At 49.1% G+C, this 24,985-nt stretch overlaps 1 protein-coding gene and 1 long non-coding RNA gene across 2 annotated transcripts in view; one reads left to right on the top strand and one right to left on the bottom strand.

Annotated features, from left to right (window-relative positions):
- Positions 1 to 15,465, top strand: part of LOC115274640 — a 39,682-nt gene extending 24,217 nt beyond the window's left edge. The window contains exons 2-4 of the long non-coding RNA XR_003901201.1: positions 13,507 to 13,710; positions 14,049 to 14,203; positions 14,503 to 15,465. This is a non-coding gene — a long non-coding RNA (uncharacterized LOC115274640). The remainder of the gene's footprint in view (positions 1 to 13,506; positions 13,711 to 14,048; positions 14,204 to 14,502) is intronic.
- The window catches only part of LOC115274639 (zinc finger protein 669-like), a 160,743-nt gene that overhangs the window by 74,241 nt on the left and 61,517 nt on the right, over positions 1 to 24,985 (bottom strand). The gene's annotated exons all lie outside the window — the stretch shown is intronic.

The following is a 24,985-nucleotide window of genomic DNA, read 5'->3' as shown; positions in this document are numbered from 1 at the left end:
GTAATCTGATGATTTCTTGTATTTCTAAGGGATTGGTTGTAATAGATCCTTCTTCGTTCAAGATTTTGTCTATCTGGGTGCTCTCTCTTTTTTTTCTGAGGAGCCTGGCTAGAGGTTTATCGATTTTGTTTATTTTTTCAAAGAACCAACTCTTGGTTTCATTGATCTGCTCGATTGTTCTTTTGGATTCTATATTGTTTATTTCTGCCCTGATCTTTATGATTTCTTTTCTTCTGCTGGGTTTGGGGTGCTCTTGCTGCTTCCCTTTAGTTCCAGTAGGTGCTCTGTTAAATTTTGAATTTGCACTTTTTCTAGTTTGTTGAGATTGGCCTGGATTGCAATATACTTTCCTCTTAGGACTGCCTTTGCTGCATCTCAGAGATTTTGGATTGTTGTATTTTCGTTCTTGTTAGTTTCCATATATTTTTTTAATTTCTTCTCTGATTGCCCGGTTAACGCAATCATTCTTTAGTAGGGTGGTTTTTAACCTCCACGGTTTTGGAGGTTTTCCAGACTTTTTCCTGTGGTTAATTTCAAGTTTCATAGCATTGTGATCTGAAAGTGTGCATGGTATGATCTCTATTCGTTTATACTTATGGAGGGCTGCTTTATGCCCCAGTATGTGGTCTATCTTGGAGAATGTGCCATGTGCACTCGAGAAGAAGGTGAATTTCCTATCTTCAGGATGCAGAGTTCTAAATCTATCTATCAGTTCCATCTGTTCCAATGTGTCGTTCAGGTCCATTATTTCCTTAGTGACCAAATCTTATTCTCTCTCCCTCCCTCCCTCTCTCTCTCTCTCTCTCTCTCTCTCTCTCTCTCACACACACACACACACACACACACACACACACACACACACATTATCCATTCATCAGCATGAATCCCTTTCAACTGGTATTTTTGTATCTTCTGGGTAAAGACCTGGTAGTGAATTGCTGGATCAGAAGGTAGTTCTGTTTAACTTTTTGAGGAAACTCCACACTGTCTTCCAGAGCGGCTGTGCCGGTCCGCGTTCCCACCAACAGTGCGAGAAGGTTCCCCTTTCTACATCCTCGCCAACACCTGTTGTTTCTTCCCCCCCCCCCAACACCTGTGGTTTCCTACGTTGTTAATGTCGCCCTTCTGACCCGTGTGAGGTGACACCTCATTGAGTTTTATGTTTACTTCCCTGGTGCTGAGTGCCATCGGGCATCTTTTCATGTGTGTTGGCCATTTGTGTGTCTTCTTTGGAAAAATGCGTATGCATGCCTTCTGCCCTTTTATTAAAGTGGATTATTGGTTTTCTGGGTTTTGAGTTTTAAAAGTTCTTTATATGCTTTGGATATTAACCCTTTATCAGATGTCATTTGCAAATATCTTCTCCCATTCTAAAATTTTTTAAATGTTTTGTTTATTCTTGAGAGCGAGCAAGAGAGACCACACGAGTTGGGGAGGGGCAGAGAGAGAGTGAGCCGTCAGCACAGAGCCCAATGTGGGGCTCGAACCCATGGACCATGAGATCATGACCTGAGCCGAAGTCGGAAGCTTAATAGACTGACCCCCCCCCAGGCGCCCCTTCTCCCATTCTAAAGGTTGCCTTTTAATCTTGTTGATTGTTTCCTTTGCTGCGCAGAAGCCTTGTATCTTGATGAAGTCCCAATAGTTTGTTTCTGCTTTTGTCCCCCTCGCCTCAGGAGACCTACTGATGCTGCGGCCAGTGTCAGGTGACGACCTGTGTTCTCCAGGATTTTGATGGTTTCCGGTCTCACATTTAGGTCTTTCATCCATTTTGAATTTAAGACAGTGGTCCAGTTTCATTCTTCTGCACATCACTGTCCAGTTTTCCCAGCGCCATTTGTTGAAGAGACTTTTTTCCACTGGATGTTCTTTCCTGCTTTATCAAAGATCAGTTGGTCATAGAGTTGTGGGTCCGTTTCTGGGTTTTCTATTCTGTTCCACTGATCTCTGTGTCTGTTTTGGTGCCAGTTCCATTCTGCCTTGATCACTACAGCTTTGTAATATGACTTGAAGTCCGAAATTATGATGCCTCCAGTTTTGCTTTCCCTTTTCAAGATTGCTTTGGCTACTCAGGGTCTTTTGTGGTTCCATACAAATTTGAGGGTTGTTTGTTCTAGCTCCGTGAAGGATGCTGGTGGTATTTTGATAGGGATTGCATTTAAATGTGTAGGCTGCTTTGGGTAGCACAGATACTTTAACAAGGTTTTTCTTCCAGTCCATGAACATGGAGGGTTTTCCTATTTCTTTGTGCCCTTCTCAATTTCTTCTTCATGTTTTATAGTTTTCAGAGTACAAGGCTTTCCCCTCTTTGTTAGGTTTATTCCTAGGTATCTTAGTGCGTTTGGTCTCGGTATGAATGAGAATTATTCCTTAATTTCTCTTTCTGCTGCTTCATTATTTGGGTATAAAAATGCAATACATTTATGTATGTTGATTTTGTATTCTGAGAGTTTACCTAATTCGTGTATCAGTTCTAGCAATTTTTTGATGGAGTGTTTTGCGTTTTCTACACAGTATCATGTCATCTGCAAATAGTGCAAGTTTGACATCTTCCTTGCTGATCTGGATGCCTTTTGTTTTGTTGTCTGTTTGCTGTGGCTGGGACTTGTAGTCCTGTGCGAGATAACGGTGCTGAGAGGGGACATCCCTGTCTTCTTCTGACCATAGAGGAAACACACTCCGGTTTTCCCCATTGAGGATGACGTTAGCGGTGGGACTTTCCTATGTGGCCTTTATGATGTTGGGTTCTGTTCCCTCGATCCCTACTTTGTTGTGGGGTTTTTATCATGAGTGTATGTTGTACTTTATCAAGTGCTTTTTCTGCAGCTACTGAGATCGTCATATAGTTCCTATCCTGTATTACTGTGGTGCATCATATTGATTGATACGTGAATCCAGATCCACCCTTGAGCCTAGAAATAAATCCCACTTGATCGTGATGAAGGACTCTTTAAGGTACTGTTGGATTCAATATGGCAGTATGTCTTTGAGACTTTTTGCATCTATGTTCATCAGGGATACTGTCTTGTAGTTCTCTTTTTTAGTGGAATCTTTGGATTTGGAATCAGGCTAATACTGGCCTCACTGAACGAGTGTGGAAGTTTTCCTTCCATTTCCATTTTTTGAACAGTTTGAGAAGAACACAGGTATTCACTCTTTCAATGTTTGGTAGAAATCCTTTGTGAAGCCATTTTGGTCTTGGACTTATGTTTGTTGGGAGGTTTTTTTTTTAATTTGTATTTATTTATTTTTATTTATTTTTTAATGTTTTATTTGTTTTTGATACAGAGAGAGACAGAGCATGAGAGGGGGAGGGGCAGAGAGAGAAGGAGACAGAACCGGAAGCAGCTCCAGGCTCTGAGCTAGCTGTCAGCAGAGCCTGATGCGGGGCTCGAACCCATGAACATGAGATCTGACCTGAGCCGAAGCTGGAGCTTTAACCGACTGAGCCACCCAGGTGCCCCTTTATTTTTAAGTGTTTTCTTTATCTTTTGTGGCTTTATTTTTTTTTAATGTTTTTTTCTTAAATTTATTTTTGAGAGAGAGAGAGAGAGACAGCATGAGCAGGGGAGGGTCAGAGAGAGAGAGACACACACAGAAGACAGGCTCCAATCTCTGAGCTAGCTGTCAGCAGAGAGCCCGACGCGGGGCTTGAACCCACAAACTGTGAGATCTTGTTGGACGCTTAACCAACTGATACACCCAGGCGCCCTGGGAGATTCTTTTTTTTATTACTGATTGCTTTGTTGCTGGTTATCAGTCTGTTCAAGTTTTTGGTTTCTTCCTGTTTTGGTTTGGTAGTTTATATGCTTCCAGCACATGCTCTTCAATGCTGTGATCCGTTGCTTCCAGATTGTCTGCTTTGATGGCATATAATTTGTCAGAATATTATAAGTGTTTATTTCCATGGCTTTGCTTGTTATTTCTCTCTCATTTGTGATTATATTCCTTTGGGTCCTTTCTCTTTTCTTTTTGATAAGTCTGGCTTCAGGCTGATCAATTTTATTAGTGTTTTCAAAGCACTAGCATTCCTTGTTTCATTGATCCATTCTACCGTTTTCTTGTTTGAGTTTCTATATCATTTATTTCTGCTGTAATCTTTATTATTTCCCTTCTGCTGGCTTTTGGCTTTCTTGTTCTTTTGACTCCTTTAGGTGTAAGGTTAGGTTGTGTATTTGAGATTTTTATTGCTTCTTGAGGTAGGTCTGTATTGAAATATACTTTGCTCTTTGGACCACTTTTGCTGCATCCCAAAGGTTTGGATCATACTGCTTTCATTTCCATTTGTTGTCATGTACTTTTTTAAAGTCAATTTTTCAATTTCCTGGTTAATCCTTTCATTCTTCAATAGGGTGTTCTTTAACCTCCATGAATTTGTGGTCCAAATTTGTTCTTGTGGATGATTTCAAGTTTCATCGCGTTGTGGTCTGAAATTGCGCATGGTATAATCTCAGTCTTTTGTACTTGCTGAGGCCTGATTCGTGACCTAGTATATGATCTGCTCTGGGGGATTTCCCACGCGCACGGGCAGAGAATGTTCTGCTTTAGGATGAAATGTTCTGAATATATCTGTTAAGTCCATCCCATCCATTGTGTCTTTCAAAGCCTGTTTCCTTATTGATTTTCTGCTTAGGTCATCGGTCCACTGATGTAAGTGGGGCATTAAAGTCTCCATTATAATTGTATTATTCTCAGTAAGTTCCTTTATGGTTATTGATTTATATATTTGGGTGCTCACAACTTGGCATAAATATTTACAATCGTTAGATCTTTTTGAAGGAGAGACCCTTTAATTATGATGTAATATATTTCTTCATCTCTTGTTTCAGTCTTTGGTTTAAAATCTAGTTTGTCTGGGGCACCTGGGTTGCTGACTTTGGCTCAGGTCGTCATCTCACAGTTGGTGGGTTCGAGCCCCACCCTGGGCTCTGTGCTGACAGCTTGGAGCCTGGCGCCTGCTTCAGATTCTCTGTGCGTGTCGCTCTCTCTTCCCCTCCCCTGCTTTTGTTCTCTCTCAAAAGTAAATAAACAAACATAAAAACAAAATAAAATCTAGTTTGTCTAATGTAAGTATGGCTACTCTGGCTTTCTTTTGAAGTCTGTTTGCTGAGAGATGGCGTCTCCCGTACTTTCAGTCGGCAGCTATCTGTAGGTCTCAAATGAGCCTTTTTGTAGGCAGCATATAGATGGGTCTTTTATATTTTATTTGTGAGAGAATGTTTAGGTGGAGGAGGGGCAGAGAGAGAGGGAGACACAGAATCAGAAGCAGCCTCCACTCTGAGCTGTGGGCACAGAGCCTGACGCGGGGCTCCAACTCACTGATCATGAGATCATGAACCGAACTGAAGTTGGATGCGGAACCGACTGAGCCGCCCAGGTGCCCCTAGATGGGTCTTGTTTGCTTACCCATTTTGATACGCTATGTCTTTTGATTGGAGCATGTAGTCTATTTACATTGAGTCATACTTTGTCATTGTTTCTGGGGAGTTTCTGTTTCTTTCTAGTCTTTGTCCCTTTTGGTCTTTTGTTCCCAAAGAATTCACTTTTAATATTTCTTGCAGGGCTGGCTTAGTGGTCAGTAATCCTTTAGATTTTGCCTGGGAAACTATTTCTCCTTCTCTTCGGAACAACAGCCTCGCTGGACAGAACATTCCGGCCGCACGTCCTGCCCCAGAGCGCTGGCTAGGTCACGCCGCTCGCCGGCCGCGTCGCCATGCGGGGATCTGCTCACTCACTCGTCGCCCCTGTAAGGTAGCAGCTCCCTCGGTCTTGCTGCACTTAGCAGTTTTCCTTCTCTCCACACTTTGCAAAGTTAACTGTGCTAGGTCTGGATTTTGGTGGGAGTTCTTTGTGCCTCCTGGGTTTGGAGGTCGGTTTCCTTCCCCAGCTCAGGGCGGTTTTCAGCTCTTCTTTCCTCAAATAAACTTTCTGCCCCTTTTCTCCTTTCTGCGGGGCCTCCTGTGACATGAATGTTGTCACGCCGGATGGGATTCCTGAGTTCCTGGAGTCTGCTCTCAAGATCTCTCATTCTTCTTTCCCTGTTTTGTTCCGCTTCCTTCCCCCTGTGCTTGGATCTTGTGTGTCACTTGTTCATTCCCGTGCGGCTTCCATCCTTGTGTGCCGTCCGTCCACGTGGTTCCAAATCTCAGTTACAGCTGGGATCCTGCCTAGGCCTGCCTGAAATCCGGCCTCAGGCATATTGTTTCTATCTGCGCCAGTTAGATCTCTGGCCACGACCGCTTTGTGTTCTTCCTTTTGGGATGACTTCCTCTCTCTCAGCATTCTGTCTAGGTGTCCGTCTCCCCGGTCGGGAAGGCCTGTCTCCTGCTCCTGGGCCGGCGGGACTTGGCAGCAGGTGACGTAGCCACTGTTGATGCTGTGTGTTTACGGAAGCTGGCTTCTGCTGAGGGGCGGGGTAGGAAATGGCACCGGCCAGTTCTGCTCCTGAGCGGGAAGCCCTCGCAGAGGAGTGAACAATTTCCCTTCAGACGTCCTACATTTTTTTCAGGTCGTTCTCACGGTGTGTGGGTCGCTCGTCGCCTGGAGTGGCACAATGCTCTCTGGGCTCTGTTCCAGGCAAGCGGGCTGATGTTTGCTTATTTTCTTTAAAAAAGTTTTTACAGGACACCTGAGTGGCTCAGTCAGTAGAACGTCCAGCTTCAGCTCAGGTCATGATCTCATGGCTTGTGGGTTCGAGCCCCACGTCGGGCTCTGTGTTGACAGGTCAGAGCCTGGAGCTGCTTCAGATTCTGTGTCTCCCTCTCTCTCTGCCCCTTCCCTGTTCATGCGTGCTCTCTCTCTCTCTCTCTCAAAAATAAATTTAAAAATTTTTTATGTGTTTATTTTTGAGAGCAAGTGGGGGAGGGGCAAACTGAGGGAGACGGAGTCAAGTAGACTCCGCCCTGTCAGCACTGAGCCCGATGCGGGCTTGAACTCACGAAGCAGAAGACCATGACCTAAGCCGAGAGAGAGAGTTGGACGCTGACCTGACCAAGCCAGCCACATGCCCCACGAGCTCGCTGACCTCACACTCCACGTCTCTGGGACCTGCCCCGGGGACAGCTGTGGCCGGAATCGATGCAGGCTTGTCTCAGGGGCAGGCGCGCGGGACCCCAGGGGCCTTGACTCGGGGGCAGGCGCGCGGGACCCCAGGGGCCTTGACTCGGGGGCAGGCGTGCGGGACCCCAGGGGCCTGGCACGCGGAGCGCGCAGGCTGAACAGCCAGCGTCCAGGCCACCTGCTCGCAACAGGTGTGTGTGTGCCCACGAGGAGGGGTGGGTGAGGGACATGCACCCGTGGGCTCTTCTGTCCCTTGGGAGGTGACTGCGGATGTCACCTCTCACAGCTGCACTGCAGAAGGAGGAAACAGCCCTTCCCTCCGTCCCCCTGGTGGCCCGGAGGTCGTGCAGTGGCCCCCGAGTTGTGAGCCTGCCTGCTCTCCAGGAGCCGGGCAGCGCCCCTCGCTCCCCCCGCCCCCTGCAGTTTTGGGGACACGGTCTCCTTGTGCACGTCCCTGCGCGCTCGGCCCCCGCCTTTCTCTGCGACGCGGCTCGCTCTCCCCAGCGGCCCCCCCCTCCCCTCCGCCTCCAGTGGTGCGCAGTCTGTCGTCAGTCCCCAGAGCGACGTCCCCGGGTGTCGCTCCGCCAGCTCCGGCCGTCTTTCCCTTGGTATCTCCTGCGCAGGCGCCTCTCTGAGGGAGAACATTCCGGTGGACGCGGACCACGTGGACTCGCGTTCCGTGTGCCTTCGCTCCCGGACGCGGGCCCTCTGGGCGTCCGTCCCTCGTGGGCAGCTGCGCGCTCTGCCTTCCGAACCCGTTTTCCTGTCCCTTGAGCCTCTGCTCTCGCGTCTCACTGCGGCCCCTGTTAGGGGACAGGGTCTTCTCTTGCCGCTTCATGGTTCCTCCTCCTCCTGACTTCCAGTGTTCATGGAGACCTCTGAGCGTCTGGATGCGAATCTGATTTTCAATACGTTTAGATCATTTTTAGCCATTATTTCTTTTAAAAATAAACATTAAAAAACATTTTTTAGAGAGGGAGAGACAGAGCATGAGCAGAGGAGGGGCAGTGAGAGAGGAAGACACAGAATCTGAAACAGGCTCCAGGCTCTGAGCTGTCAGCACAGCCCAACGCGGGGCTCGAACCCATGACCCATGAGATCATGACCTGAGCCCAGCCAGATGCTTAATTGACTGAGCCACCCAGGCACCCCATTTAAAAATTTTTTAATATTAATTTTAACTTTTTAAAATTTCTATCCAAGTTAGCATATAGTGCAGCAGTGATTTCAGGAGTAGATTCCTTAATGCCCCTGACCCATCCCCCTCCCACAGCCCCTCCGGTCACCCTCTATTCTCTGTATTTAAACGTCTCTTATGTTTTGTCCCTCTCCCCGCTTTTATATTACTTTTGCTTCCCTTCCCTTATGTTCATTTTGTATTTTAAAGTCCTCATAGAGTGAAGTCATATGATATTTGTCTTTCTCTAATTTTGCTTAGCAGACTCGGCTTTGTAATACAGCTTGCAGGCCGGGTCAGTGACGCCTCTTGCTTTGGTTTTCCTCTCCGAGACGACACTGTTCCTTGAGGGTTTGTTTTCCTGTCCTTGTGCGGCAGGCACATGTACGTTGGTTTCACTAAACGGTACCTCACGTCACTTCTACATTTGTATTTTCTGTTCTTTGGATCGTGTGACCAATTAGTCTGTCTTCAAGTTCACTAATGATCCTGACAGCGTTAATCCGTTAGCCCTTGTAGTGAGTGACGTCACAGCCCAGGGAGTGGCTGGCTCTGCGTGTCAGGTCTCCAGCACCAACCTCACATGTGAGGACTCGCTACAGGCTCAGAGGAGTATTTATTCCACGAAAGGACTTGCTCCAGAGAAGCGGGGACGCACAGCGCCGCAGTTTACTGCACAGGAAGGTCTGTATTCAAGTTCGTGACTGGAAAGGGGCGCGAGGCAGAGTCCAGGAGAGACCGATCTTCCCGCTCAGTGACGCTGCACCGACACGGCTTAACGTGGGACCGCGTTTGTGGAATCCCTGCAGTGGGTGGCTGGTCCCCCCGGAAGGCTGCTGCAATGCGCCCCCGCCCCGCGCACACAGCGGGGGGCAGGCCCCGGAAAGGTCACTGTCAAATACTCGGAGACTAAAGCACATCCTACTAAAGAACGACTGCGCTAAGCAGGGAGGTAAAGAGGAAATTAAAAAGTACATGGAGGCCAATGAAAACGCCAACACCGCAGCCCAGACCTCCGGGCCGCTGCCAAGGCGGTCACAGAGGGGGGCCTGTAGCAGTGCAGGCCTCCGACAGAAGGAAGAAGGGCGCAGCCACCCAACCTCACCTTCCACCGTAAGGAGCTGGAAAAAGAACAGCAAGTAAGACCCAAAACCAGCAGAAGACAGGAAATAATTAGAGCAGAAATCAATGCTATCGAAATTAAAAAAAAAAAAAAACCCTCAAAACAAATTAGTGAAACCAGAAGCTGGTTCTTTGAAAGAATTAACAAAATTGATAAGCCACTAGCCAGTTTGATCAAAAAGAAAAAGGACCCAAATAAGTAAAATCAAGAATGAAAGGAGAGATCACAACCAGCACAGCAGAAATAAAAACAGTAAGAATATTATGAGTAGTTCTATACCAAGAAAATGGGCAATCTGGAAGAAATGGACAAATTCCTAGAAACATAGAAACTACCAAAACTGAAACAGGAGGAATCAGAAAATTTGAAAAGACTCACAACCAGTAAAGAAATTAGTAATCAAAAATCTCCCAAAAAACAAGAGTCCAGGACCAGATGGCTTTCTAGGGGAATTCTACCGAACATTTAAAGGAAGCGTTAACCGTTCTCTGGAAGCATTCCAAAAGATAGAAATGGAAGGAAAACTTCCAAACTCTTTCCCTGAAGGCAGTATTCTCTTGATTCCATAACTAGACAAAGACCCCACTAAGGAGAACTCTAGCCCAATTTCCCTGATGAACATGGAAGCAAAAATCCTCAACAAGGTATTAGCTAACCAGATCCAACAATAAATTGGGGCGCCCGGGGGACTCAGTCAGTTAAGCCTCCGACTTCAGCTCAGGTCATGATCTCACATGGGATCAAGCCCCGCGTCGGGCTCTGTGCTGACAGCTCGGAGCCTGGAGCCTACTTCGGATCCTGTGTCTCCCCCTCTCTCTGCCCCTCCCTGTTCATGCTCTGTCTCAAAAATAAATTTAAAAAACATTTAAAAAAATAAATTGAGAAAATTATTCACGACCAAATGGGATTTATACCTGGGATGCAGGGCTGGTACAATATCCTCAAAATAATCCGTGTGATTCATCATATCAATAAAAGAAAGGATAAGAACCACATGATCCTCTCAAAAGATGCAGAGAAGGCATTTGACGAAATACAGCATCCTTTCTTGATAAAAACCCTGAAAGTAGGGTTAGAAGGATCATATCTCAAGATCACAAAAGCCACATATGAAAGACCAAATGCGGGGCACCTGGGGGGCTCAGTCAGTTAAGCGTCTGGCTTCGGCTCAGGTCATGATCTCACGGTTTGTGGGTTCGAGCCCCACATAGGGCTCTGTGCTAACAGCTAGCTCAGAGCCAGGAGCCTGCTTCAGATTCTGTATCTCCCTCTCTCCTTGACCCTCCCCTGCTCACGCTGTCTCTGTCTCTCAAAAATAAATAAAAAAACAAAAAACCAAATGCTAATACCATCTTCAATGGGGGAAAAACTGAGAGTTCCCCGCTGAGGTCAGGAACCAGATCAGGATGCCCACCCTCACCACCGTTATTCAACACGGCATTGGAAGTCTCAGCCTCAGCAATCAAACCACACAGATGAAAGGGATTAATACAAAGAAATAAAAGGGATCCAAATCATCTAGGAGGAGGGCAAACTTTCACTCGTTGCAAATGACACAATACTCTGTGTGGAAAACCCGAAAGATTCCACCAAGAAACTGCAAGAGCTGATCCATGACTTCAGCGAAGCTGCAGGACATAAAATCAATGCACAGAAATCCGTTGCGTTCCTGTGCAGCAATAATGAAGCAGCAGAAAGAGAAATCGATCCCATTTACAATTGCACCAAAAACCTTAAAATACCTAGGAATAAATCTAACCAATGAAATGAAAAATCTATACACTGAAAACTGTAGAAAGCTTATAGAAGCAATTGAAGACACACAAAAAAAGGAAAAATATTCCATGCCCTTGTATACGAAGAACAAATATTATTAAAATGTCAAGGGGCACCTGGGTGGCTCAGTAGGTTAAGCATCCGACCAGCTCAGGTCATGATCTCACGGTTCATGGGTTCGAGCCCCACGTCAGGCTCTGTGCTGACAGCTAGTTCAGAGCCTGGATTCTGTCTTCACATTCTGTGTCTCCCTCTCTCTGACTCTCCCCTGCTCGAGCGCTCTGTCTCTCAAAAGTAAAAAATAAAAATACATTAAATTGTTAATCCTACCCAAGGCAATCTACATATTCAATGCAATCCCTTATCAAAATAACACCTGCATTCTTCACAGAGTAGAACAAGCAATCCTAAAATTTGTGTGGAACCAGAAAAGACCCCGAATAGCCAAAGCAATCTTGAAAAAGAAAACCAAAGCTGGAGGCATCACAATTCCAGGCGTCAAGCTGTATCACAAAGCTGTGATCATCAGGACAGTATGGCACTGGCACAAAAATGGACACTCAGATCAATGGAACAGAATAGAGAACCCAGCAATGGACCCACAAATGTATGGCCAACTAATCTTTGATAGCAGAAAAGAACACCCAATGGAATAAAGACAGTCTCTTCAGCAAGTGGTGCTGGGAAAACTGGACAGTGATATGCAGAAAAATGAATCTGGACCACTTTCTTACACTGTACATGAAATTAAACTTAAAATGGATGAAAGACCTAAATGTAAGACAGGAAGCCATCAAAATAAAATCCTCAAGGAGAAAGCAGGCAAAAACCTCTTGGACCTTGACCGTGGCAACTTCTTTGGAGGCACAGGAAACAAAAGCAAAAATGAACTATTGGGACCTCATCAAAATAAAAATCTGCACAGCAAAGGAAACAATCAGCAAAACTAACAGGCAACTGGCAGAGTGGGAGAGGATATTTGCAAATGACGTATCAGATGAAGGGCTAGTGTCCCAAATCTAGAAAGAACTTATCAAACTCCACACCCAAAAAACCAATAACCCAGTGAAGAAATGGGCAAAAGACATGAACAGACACTTCTCCAAAGAAGACATCCAGATGCCAACACATAAAAAAATGCTCAGCATCGCTCATCATCCGGGACATACAAATCAAAATCACACTGAGATATCACCTCACACCTTCAGACTGGCCAATACTAACAACTCGGGCAACAGGAGGTTTTGGCGAGGGTGCAGAGAAAGGGGACCCTCCTGCACTGCTGGTGCGAATGCAAACTGGTGCAGCCGCTCAGGAAAACAGTGTGGAGGGTCCTCGAAAACCTGAAAATACAACCCCCCTGTGACCCAGCACTTGCACTGCTAGGTGTTTACCCGAGGGGCACAGGGGTGACAGGGGTGCTGTTTCAAAGGGGCACAAGCACCCGAATGTTTGCAGCAGCGCTATTGACAATAGCGACAGTATGGGAAGTCCATTGATGGCTGAATGGATAAAGCTGTGGCGTATATATACACAGTGGAGTATTACTCAGCAATCAAAGAAGAATGAAATCTTGCCATTTTAAACTATGTGGTTGGAACTACCGGATGTTATACTAAGCCAAATTAGTCAGAGAAAGACAAATATCTCATGACTTCACTCATATGAGGAGTTAAAGATACAAAACAGATGAACATAAGGGAAGGGAAGCAAAAATAAGATAAACACAGGGAGGGGACAAAACATAAGAGACTCTGAAATACCGAGAACAAACAGGGTGACTGGAGGGGTTGTGGGAGGGGGATGGGTGAGGGGCATTAAGGAATCTACTCCTGAAGTCATTGTTGCACTATATGCTCACCAACATGGTTGTAAATTTTTAAAAATAAAGTAAGAAACTTAAAAAGAAATCACATTGTTAGCATGCGTTCAGCCACGCCCAAGCCCCCCCCCCCCCCCCCCCCCCTGAACACACAGAGTTAACAGTGTATTTCGAGGGTTTCCATGTTTCCTCCCAGGAGCTGGCCAAGTCCTAAAGAATGTGCTTTATGACTCAGTTTAAGGAGTCCTAAAGGATTACTGAAATGGGTTTGGATAATTGAAATCTGTTACCCTTTTACTGCATCCTTTGCAACAGAAGTATTTTTTCACATGCATGGCATCTCTCTCGGCCTTAATGATAGAAAGGAGTGAAACACGCGTGGTCCTGGTAAATGGAGAGTGGAGGCTGATTCCTTAGTGGCTCAAGGAAGCCGATTAGCAGTCAGAGCGCAGACTATGAGACCAGAGGTTCCGTCTCGAACCTTCTATGAACCCCGTGCCCCGTGCTTTCAGACTCACCGCTCCTCCTACACACACATGTGTATTTCAGGACTCGGTGGTCTTTGAGGCTGTGGCTGTGGACTTCGCCTCGGAGGGTGGTGTTTGCTGGATTCTGTGCAGAAGAACCTCTACAGAGACGTGACGCTGGAAACCTTCCAGAACCTGGTCTCCGTGGGAGAGGATGGCTTCAGGCCAACAACTCTCTCTCATCAGTGCTTTTCCTAGATTTGAAATGTGGAAAAGGACTACATTGGTAAGTAAGACCGGTGTGGTCAGAGCCTTCACAGACCTAGAATCTAGTAATGTCTCCACAGTAGTGGAAATGTATGCGTTAAACGGAGATTTAAGTTTGTCTCGGTTTAGAAGATCTAAGCTCCTTGGGCTTCCGCGGTGCGCGCACCGGCCTCATGCACTGTTTCGGTTCACAGCGAGGTTTCTTCTTGGAGACCTTGTGACGGTCGTTAGTACACAGTGTACTGACCCCTTCTGCCTGCCACTGACGGAGTTCTGAAAGCTCTAAAGTTGGCAAAGTCTATCTTTGCTCACAAGGGCCTTCTTCCTTTAAAATGTTCATTCGCCTCTTTGTTTCAGATTATTTAAAGCCAGTGGGTTGGTTCCACAGTGTGTGCGTGAGAGAAAAAAATATCTAATGAACAGAAAATGGCAAAATTCACAAGAAATACTTCTTGTGCCTACATTTTAGAAGAACACTGGGCAGACCACGGCAACCACGCAGGACGCCCGAGGTGAGCCGCGTTCACGAGGTCAGGAAGTTGCAATCCCGGGACAGAAGTTTAATGTGTCATGAAAGACGGAGACACTGAATGTTTGAAGCATAATTGAGTCCGAAGACCCATATGTGACACTGAGTAGCGAACAGTGAACACACTGGGCACCTAATAAACTCTGAGACCATTCACAGAGGGTACAAAAGTTTCCTGTGTCCTAAAAACGAGTTAGTCATCTAGTTACAATACTTACTAGTTGCTGATAACAAACCATTAATAAAACATGACATTGATAACGTACTTCTGACTTTTCACAGAAATCCTGTGACAGGCCGGTTCCGGGAACGCGATGAAGGAAATCAACACACAGACACGTGCAGCCCCTTTCCCCATCCTGATTCCCTGCAAAAATACTTCTACTGGAGTAAAGCTCTGTGAACGCGCCAGGCGTGGCCATGGCTGCATGCACCCGTCTTCCCTTAGGAGGCAGGTCGGATCTCACCGGGGACAAAACCCGCATCGGGGTCGGGGCGCCGGCAGGCCTGCATTTGTCCCGTGTGCCGGAGGACTCACGCCCGAGGGAAACGCTATGGTGGTAAAACCTTTCCTCATTTCTGCTCCCTCACTCAGCAGGTCAGGATTCACCCTACAGAGAAAACCGAAAGCCGGCGTTGTGGGAAAACCTTCCGTGAACGCTCCAGGCTCAGACGCACGAGCAGGCGCCCTGGGGAGGAGCCGTGCGGGTCCAGGCCTGTGGGAAGGCCTCCTGATCCTCACTCCCTCCACACAGGAAGGGACGGGCTTCAGGTCCGCCGGGCACGGGCGAGTGCACGCCGGCAAGAAGCCGTATCCGTGTCCGGAGTGTGGGAACGTCCTCCCTTATCCCTCGGGCTTTCAAAGGCACATGATAGCGCACGCTGCAGAGAAGCCCCAAGGCAGTCCCGTGGGAGCACGTTCCGGCATCCCTGCTCCCTCTCTGCACACTGAAGCGTCACCCAGGAGAGAAAACCCGTAAATGCAAGCGGCGCGGCGCGGCCTTCCTGGAGCTCGCCGGGCTCGGGCCGCACGAGGACTCCTGGTGAGAAGCCGCGAACATGTGAGGAGGGGGCGAGCCTCCGGCCCCCCAAGACACCCGGCCGCGCGCGCCGGGGAGAAGCCCTTTACATGTAAACAGTGTGGGAAAACCTTCCGTTCTCCCCAGTTCTCGACTGAGCCCCCCAGGCGCCCAGATGTCTAACGCTTGACTTCAGCTCAGGCCATGATCTCCCAGTTCATGGGTTCGAGCCCTGTGTCGGCAGCATGGAGCCTGCTTGGGAGTCTCTGTTTCCCACCACCCCCCTTTCAGTCTCTGCCCCTTCCCTGCTCTCTCTCAAATAAATTTTTAAAAATGGACCCCTAAATAGTGAATTTCCAGTTCTTTCACCAATAAATATTCATGTGAGAAATAATTCTCCAAGTCTCCCTTCAGCTACAGTGCATAGGTTTGAATAGTAACCCACCCCCAATTTTCCAGGCTTTCTTAGTTTATTTGAACCACAGTAACTCCAAGTGTGCCTTGAACGTTACAGAAAGTCCGACTCTGCCGGGTCGCAGGGTGCGTGCCTGCTGGGACATCCACGGCAGAGCTCCCTCCGGAGTCCACCTTGCGGGTCCCCAAAGATGGCTGCCCTCAGAGCAGCGGGCAGGAGCCACCCTCTCCGCCTGCCCCCCTGCGTGCGTGGAGCGCCAGGGCTGCCCTCGCCCCTACCCACACCCTCGCTCTGTGGCCGCGGTGCCGCACAGGCTCTGGGACTCGTCACACGCCTTGTTCCTGAAAGTTCCATGGCGGCTGTTGGTGAGGCGCATCTAACAGCCCTGCGAAGAGCCACCAGGAACAGTCCGCTCACCGCACTGGGTCTGGAGAGGGCACGTGGGGGCACTCACCGCAAGTGGGGCCCCGGGGGATGGGGTGCCCCTCGGTGTTCCTAGCCAACAGCATCACTACCGACAGGCTGAGACTCACAAAACTGTAGTGTTTTTTTTTTAATGCTTGCTTTTGAGAGAGAGCATGCGCGACACGAGCAGGGGAGGGGCAGAGAGCGAGGGAGACACAGAATCGGAAGCAGCTCCAGGCTCTAGGCTGTCAGCACAGAGCCCGACGCGGGGCTCGAACTCAGGAGCCGTGAGATCATGACCCGAGCCGAAGTCAGACGCTTGGCCGACTGAGCCCCCAGGTTCCCCGAAACCATAGTTTTTCTGTATCATCAGAATAACAGAAGTTTAGTAATTTTGCCATTTTCGTACTGGTCCAGTATGGCACGTGGTGGGTATCACTTCTGTATTTTTTTCTTCCTAGTCAGTTTGATGCAAAATTCTGTTAAGTATGGAAAACTCTACAAAGAGCGATCTTCGTCTCCTGCAGTTTGCTCTTTCCCTTGCTCTCCACGCGAACTGGACAGCAAGCTCTGAACTAAGAATAGAGACCTTTGCCCGAAAGAAACGTACAGATGGAGCTGGGGATGGTTCGACCGGATTTCGTCACGGAAATGTGGGCAAGGCTGGGAGTATTGCCTAAATGTCTTCCCTGTAGGCTTCCAGCTTCAAGTTCATTAGCGGTCACATATGCTTGAGAGAGAAAGCAGACTGGACACAGACTGCCAGCTGCTCTAGGGACCCTGCCCCTTTTAATCAAGAGTGCCCTCGAAACAGCACGCACCGACTGTCACTCTCAGACAAGACGTCGGGGTCTCCATGCGCTCTCCCGACACAGCTGCTAAGAGATGTTTTTACTTTTCGGGGGGACACACGAAAAGTCCCACTGCGAGTATGGACTGTGACAGGAACGAATTACCAAGCTAGGCAACATTTTCTCAGTGTTACTAGGTTTGTACACATTCGGGGACTTTTCATTCTGGTAAGATGTTTTTTTTTTAAGTTTTTATTTATTCTGAGAGCAAGCATGTGCACGCAAGTCGGGGAGGGACAGAGAGAGAGAGAGAGACTCCCAAGCAGGCTCTGTGTTATCAGTGTGGAGCCTGATGCAGGGTTCAAACCCACAAATCTTAAGATCATGACCCAAGTCAGAACCAAGAATCAGATGCTTAACCAACTGAGCCACCCAGGTGCCCCTTCATGCTATTTTCTGAGCAGCCCTCATATACCCAGAATTTTATTCTCAAAATGTATACAGTTAGATTTAAAGCAAATCAGGGGGGCGCCTGGGTGGCTCAGTCAGTTAAGCGTCCAACTTCGGCCCAGGTCATGATCTCACGGTTCATGGGTTCGAGCCCCGCATTAGGCTCTGTGCTGACAGCTCAGGGCCTCGAGCCTGGAGCTGCTTCGGATTCTGTGTCTCCCTCTCTCTGTGTCCCTTCCCTGCTCACATTTTCTCTCTCTCTCAAAAATAAACATGAAAAAAATTAAAACAAATTTAAAAATGTCATGTTATAATGGCTACCTGGGACACAAGTCTGGTGTCGAGTGAGGCAACGGGAAGGCAGAGGCCAGTGTTCACCTTGCTTCTCAGAATCCTTCCCGAAGGAAGCCTCCCGCCACCTTTCCAAAGAGCTGTGAGCGTCCGGGCGCAGACGGCTGGGCTGGCCCACGGGCCTGTAGTTCCCGTATGAGCCCCTGCAGACGCCGGCGGCCAGGGAAGGGGACAAGCCATCTGGGAGTGAGGCAGTCCTCCTAAAATCAAGGACTGGGGGCGCCTGGGGGCTCAGTCGGTTGAGCATACGACTTCGGCTCAGGTCATGAACTCGGAGTTCGTGGGTTCGAGTCCTGCGTCAGGCTCTGTGCTGACAGCTCGGAGCCTGGAGCTGCTTCAGATTCTGTGTCTCCTCTCTCTCTGCCCCTCCCCTGCTTGTGCTCTCTCTTGCTCTCAAAAGTAAATAAAACAAAAAGACATACCTGGATGGGACAGAGAGCTCTGGGGGCAGAAGGGGCCACAGGAGAGGCCGCACAGGGACCTCTGAGTCGGAGCTGACTGATGCGCCACTGTGAGCTCAGGGCCCCCAGATGGCTGCGTCCTTCGGGACTGTACCTCCTGCGTGTGTCACCTGTGCGGACACTGCCTGAGCTGCGGGAGATGGTCAGCTTCCAGCGACTGGGCACAGCTGTGCTGTGTCTGAATCGAGAGGCCGGGCAAAAGGGGCGAAGGGGGACGCCCAAGTTCAAGGAGGAATCCAGCTGCCTTGCTACGGAGAGCCTTTCTTTCCCCCAAGTCCGCTGTCCTTAACCACCGTAACAGAGATCAGCACTGGAAGGTGGCCTCATCCTGCCATACGGTTCCCACGGGTAACTGTTTTGCTGTAAACCAAGGGCCAAAGGCCTGGACTGCGGACCAGAGGTGCTGTTTGCGTCAGCAGCGTGATCCCCGGGGGACTCCTGGGAGTCTGGGTGCCTCCCGTGGGAGAAAGCCAAAAGCCTGGGCCTTGCTTCTGGAACTCGGGTCCAGGGACCTACACCCCTGGGTCCCTTCCCGATGAGAAATCTGGCAGTGACCGTGACTAGACGTGGAGTCCTGTCAGTCCTTTGGGAATGCGTGGCCATGAGACGGAGGCCCAGCCCAGTCTTCCCGAGGGGACCTGTTTGGGGGCATCGTCATCCGTGGGCTTCAGTAGTGGGTCTCTCCCCAGGCCTGTCCTGAGCTCTCTTCCAGTGTGAAGGTTCCCACAGAGAACAGACGTGCCCTGCCGCTGAGACGCGTCACTAGGGACGCACACCTGAGCCCACGGGGGAGCAGGTGTCTGGCGTGAGGTGCGCAGGCTGGAGCCGTGGCGGAGTCCGCGTCCCAAGGACACACTCCCCGCCCCACAATCAGCTCAACACATTGCGCAGTCACCCCCAACGGTGTCACAACTGCCAATGACCCCACAACAGTACCTGGTACACCTGCCACCAGATGTCCCTCAGTCACCCTCTATGTTAGGTGCCCCCACCTGTTTCTCTGTAAAACACTGAGAAACATCTATGAGAAGAGCAGAAAGACAACTATCCTCCACACAGAACTTGTGCGCCCCTAGAAACATTAGGTTAATTTACTATCTTTATCATTATTTTAGTAAGATTTTACTTCCAAGTAATTCAAATTGCTATCATTTAATTCAAACACAGAGACGCGCATGGGCGGGCGCAGTGACTAAGTGCACGACGACCTTCTTCACCCGCATCGACCAACAGCATCTGGTCTCCCTTCGAGTGGCACCTTTCTTCTGACAGCAGCGTTAATCATACTTTAAAATGGCTCAAATGGCACAAAGAAGGCATCACAAGGGAAATTTGAAAGTACCTGAGAGAAATGAAAAGGATAAATTTACCAAAACCTAGAGTGCGGCCAACCCATCGCTAAGGGAGAATGTGTGCACACGTGCGTCTGTGAAAACACAGCAACCTGACTCCACAGCTTCCGACGTGGAGGAAGGTGCGCCAAACCCAAACCTGGCAGCAGGAAGGAAATAAGAAACATTAGAGCAGAGATAAGTGAAAAAAATATAGAGAGAAACTCAATGAAACCAAAACTTGACTCTCTGAGATCGACGGAATTGACAAACCTTTAGCGACATAGACTGAGAACAAGACTCAATCACTAAGATCAGGAATGACAGGACCTTGCTCCTGAGTCTGCAGAAATAGAAGGACTACGAGACAATACTATGAAGAAATGTACGGCAACAGGTCAGACAACCTCGATGGGATGGGCAAATTCCTAGAAACACAAAATCTACCGAGAATTAATCGTGAAGAAATAGAAAATCCAAATAGAAATCAACTAAGAAGGGGATTGAATCAGTAATCAGAACTCTCCCGCAGAGGAGTCCTGAACCTGAAGGCTTCGCTGCTGTACCAAACATGTGAAGAAGAATATGAATCCCTACCGAAATTTTCCAAAAAATTGAAGAGGAGGGAAGGAACACGTCTCCAGTTATTCCGGGAGACCAGCACCACCCTGAATAAAGAAGCGAAGACTCTACAAGGAAACAAAACTACAAACCTATGTCCCCTATGAATTTGCGCGCAGAACTCCAACAAAACGCTGGTGGCCAGAAGCCAGCGGCACACGGAAGGACTGCGCATCGTGACGAAGTGAGGTCATCCCTGGGACGTGACAGCGGTTCGGCGGACAAAAACCATGCAATTTGCTGCATTAACAGAATGAAGAGGAAAAAATCAAATGATTATCTTAAATGATGTAGAAACAGCACGCGACAAAATTCAACGCCCTTTTATGTTAACCCTCCATCAACCCGGCGCAGAACGGGCCCACCTCAGTGTGATACAGATCGACATGCGAAACCCCCACGCGGAGCGTCCCACTCCGTGGTGAGAACCTGAAAGCCTGTGCGCTGCGATCAGGAACAAGAATGACGTTCACCGCAGCGCCGGGCCCCGCCCAGGGCAGCCGGGCCCCGCCCAGGGCAGCTGGGCAAGGAGAGAAATGAGCATCCAACTTGGGAAGGAATAAAAATGATCTCTGTACGTCTTATGTGTGGGATACTCTAAAGGTCTCACACACACACACACACACACACACACCCATTAGAATTAATAAATGAAATTAGCAAAACATCAGGATAAAACCACAAAAGTTAGTTTGATTTCTAAACAATGAACAATCTGAAAAGGAAATTACAAAAACAATTCCATTTCAAACAGCATCAAAAAGTATTAAATGTTTAGGAATTAACCAATGAGGCAAAAGACTCAGATAAGATAAAACTACAAATCATTGCTGAAAGAAATTAAAGATCTGAATAATGGAAACACATCATATATTCATGATTCAGAGACAGTATTTTTAAGGGTGCCTGGGTGGCTCAATCGGCTAAGCATCCATCCAACTCTTGATTTCGACTCTAGTCATGACCTCAAGGTTTGTGCGATGGAGCCCTGTGTTGGGCTCTGCGCTTGGAATTACCTCTCTCCCCCGCCCTCTCCCCTTCCCTACACTGTGTGTGATCGCTCTCTCAAAAAAAAAAAAAAAAAAAAAAAGATAGTACTTTTTCTTAACTTTATATATTTTGAGAGAGAGAGAGAGAGAGAGAGGGTGTGTGTGTGTGTGTGTGTGTGTGTGTGTGTGTGTGTGAGAGAGAGAGAGTGGGGGAGGGGCACAGAGGATCCCAAGCAGGCTCCATGCTGCCTGCACAGAGCCCGACACAGGACTCACTCTCAAAAATTGTGAGATCATGACCTGAGCCAAAACCAAGTATCAGACACTGAACTAACTGAGCCACCCAGACGCCCCTCCTCCCCCCGCTAAAAAAAGGGCAGTATTTTTAAAATGTCAGTACTACTCAAAGCAGTCTATAGATCCAATGCAATTCCTTTCAAAATTCCAGTGGCTTTTTCTTTGCAGAAATAGAAACCCCTACTAATATTCATAAAGAATCTCCAGGGACCCCAGAGAACCAAAACAATCTTCAAAAGCAACAAAATTTGGAAGTCTCCCTCTTCATGGCTTACAACTTAACTACAAAGCTACTATAATCAAAACAGTGTGGGAAGGGCAGAAAGATAGACATATAGGCCCAGCCGCTAAAACAGAAAACCCGCAAGTAAATCCTTGCATACATGGTCAACGGATTTTGACAAGTGTGCCCAGACCAGTCAGTGAGGAAAGGACGGTCATTTCAGTAAATGGTGCCGGGGAGACTGGACATCCCTGTGAAAGAACAAAGTGGAACCTTCGCTAGCACCGCCCCGAACATTAACTCAAGATGGATCAAGAACCTACATAAACAATAAAACTCTCGGAAGGAAATATAGGAAAAGAGCTTCATGACATTGGATGTGGGAATGATTCCGTAGCTGTGACATCAAAGTCACAAGTAACAAAAGAAAAAATAGACAAATTTGCCTCCATCACCCTCTTCCTCTCTTCCCGCTGGAAGTCTCTGTTCCTGTGGAAATTGCCCCGATCCTTCCTCTCCTGAGCCCGTTAGAGCCGGGCCCTGTACCCGCCTGCACGGCTGGTGGGGATGCGAACTGGGGCAGCCGCTCGGGAAAACGGTGTGGAGGCGCCTCAAAAGCTATCCGCAGAACTCCCCTGTGACCCAGCAGTGCTGTTGCTGGGGATCTACCCACGGGATACAGGAGCGCTGACGCACAGGGGCACACGTACCCCAATGTTCACAGCGGCACTGTCAACAACAGCCACATCACGGAAGGAGCCTAAGTGTCCATCACCCGATGAGTGGATCAAGAAGATGTGGCATATACACAATGGAGTCCTACAGGGCAGTGAGGAAGAGTGACATCTGGCCATTCGTGGCAACGTGGATGGAACTGAAGGGAGTCATGCTGAGTGAAATAAGTCAGGCAGAGGACAGATACCGTGTGTTTGCACTCAGATGTGGAACAGGAGAAACTTAACAGAGGACCATGGGGGAGGGGAAGGGGAAAAATAGTTGGGGAGAGGGAGGGAGGCAAACTATGAGAGACTCCAATACTGAGAACAAACAGGGCTGAAGGGGGAGGGGAGACGGGAGGAGGGTGACGGGCCTGGAGGAGGCGCTTGTGGGGACGAGCACTGGCTGTTACATGGAAACCAACCTGACAAGAAACAATAAAATAAAAACAGTAAAAAAAAAAAAAAAAAACCTGCCCCCTTTAAAGTTAAATTTTCTGATGATCCAAACAAACCCCAATTTCTTCCCTGAGCTACGAGCCAGAGTGAGCGAATTTCCCAAAGCGACTGAAGACCTCCGTAGGTTTGATGCGGCATTTAACACAGTAATTCAAGCTTCCCAAACCGGTTTCTCAGATGGGGATCAGCCAGTCCCCGGGTGTGTTGCGGAGGGTCAGGCCACACATGGGATGAAGCCGGCCCACCGGGAGATCCCTAGACGGGATTTCGAGAAACAGACCCCTCCCCTCTGGCAAGACGCTGGAACAGGCGATGGAAGCCTCCGCCAGGCAAACACGGCAGCTCTTCCTAGGCCTGCCGGCTGGAACAGAGTTCAGGACCGCACCCGGGCCCGAGGAACCCGTTCACGACCGTTAACTCAACTCCAAAGTGTCCTCGGAGAAAATTCTGCGCTTCTTTTAAGATGGGGAATCTACCCAAGTAGGCTTTAACTAACCATGTTTGCTAACTGAATCAGGATCGTACTCCTATTTGGTTTTTTTTTATACTGTTTTTTTATTTTTGAGAGAGAGAGAGAGAGACAGCACAAGCAGGGGAGGGTGAGAGAGGGAGGGAGACACAGAACCCGAAGACAGGCTCCGGGCTCTGAGCGGTCAGCACCGAGCCCAACGCGGGGCTCGAACCCACGGGACCTGAGCCGAAGCTGGACGCTTAACCGACTGAGCCCCCAGGCGCCCCGCTGAGGCCTGGTTTTACGGTTTACTGCAGGTTTTCTCTAAAGGATGATAATGTTGAGGTGCTGAGTGTGAAATCACTAACGGAGCCCCTCCCCTGCGGCCGCGCCAGCCCAGCACTGAGCCGAACTCCCTTCGAGGGCTCGACTCACCTAAGGGCAAAACCGCAGCCACACCGAGAGTCAGTACGCTCTGCGGTAGCTCGTACTTTTGGAATATTACACAAATTCTGTGACTCCTGTACCTCCAATGGGGATAAAATTAAAAACGGCTCCTGTGTCCAAAGTTCCTTGGACGCCGCACTCCTGCTCGCCGCTGGGCCTACTACCGAGGTCCCGGGCACTCCAGACTAAACTCCGAGGCGGCCCGAAGGAAACCACCTCACTGATATTTCCCTGAAAAGCACTAGTCTCCAGAAACAGAGAGCCAAATATGCATCTTGGTCCAAAGGACCAATTTGGAAAAATTAACAAAAGATACCCAGTAGTGGCCTTACAGGGGGGAAGAACAATACTGAAAATCTAAAACGTATTGGTTCAATAAAGAGAAAGAACGTTTGTTTGAACCGAGCAAGACTCTGGCCCGACCGGACGGAGGCCACAGTGCCCACCACTCAGCCGGCGGGCGCTAGGCTGCTGACCGATGACACGGTGGCGGCGGTCAAGGAGCAAGGCAGAGCCGGCTGCAGGGACGGACGTCACCCAGCTCCTCCCTCGGGGACATGAACACGGTGCCGTCGGGGCTTACACGCTTCCTCCCTGGACTGAAACCCTCGCCAGGTGCATGTCCTGTGGCCGGGCGCAAACCTTGTCCCCGCCTGGGCAGCCCCTCTCAAACTCCACGGGGCCCCGGGGACCCATCTGCCAGCCAGCTGCTCCCATGAGTCAGGCGTGTGAAGCTGGATGTACAGAACCTTCCCTGGACGTCCAGCCAGTCCTCGGGCTCGGCTGGCCGCCTTCGGTGGCACTGCTGACACTCAGCGGACACCCTGTGTGAGACACCCCACATCCACAAACCCCGTGTCCGGAAGCCGGGGGTCGGTCCACCCTCTGAGCTCGGGACGCCCTGCCTGAGAGTCCCAGCACGGCCGCCGCGCTGGCCCCCCGCTGACTCTGACCCTCACGGAGGAAGGGAGGTGCGCTGGGCGGTGGGAAGCAGCCGCCGCTTCGGGCGGCAAGAACCAGGCTTCGGAACCGACCTTCTCGTGCCCTCCCGGGGGAGGAAGACCTGACGCCGCTTACCCTCGGAGTCAGAGATTCGGTCCTCGGACAAGGCCCCTCCCGGCTCTCTCCAGCCTCCCTCGAAAGGTGCCGGGAGCCAAAGAAAGGATTAAAAGGACTCTGGTGGAATGTGGCAGCAAGATAAGCATCGGTCAAGTCCTAGATAACTGATGGCCTCAGGGACTGAGATTATCATCTGTTAACCTCGGGCAGGTCCCCTGTACCTTGTACCTCCCCCAGCATTCTTTTCCCCTTCTGCCTTCCTTCTTCCCCTGCACACGTT

The sequence above is a fragment of the Suricata suricatta genome, chromosome 12 (genome assembly GCF_006229205.1).
Source record: "Suricata suricatta isolate VVHF042 chromosome 12, meerkat_22Aug2017_6uvM2_HiC, whole genome shotgun sequence".
In the NCBI taxonomy this organism is placed as follows: domain Eukaryota; kingdom Metazoa; phylum Chordata; class Mammalia; order Carnivora; family Herpestidae; genus Suricata; species Suricata suricatta.
The sequence above is the reverse complement of the archived record's forward strand: the minus strand, read 5'-3'. Positions and strand labels throughout refer to the sequence as shown.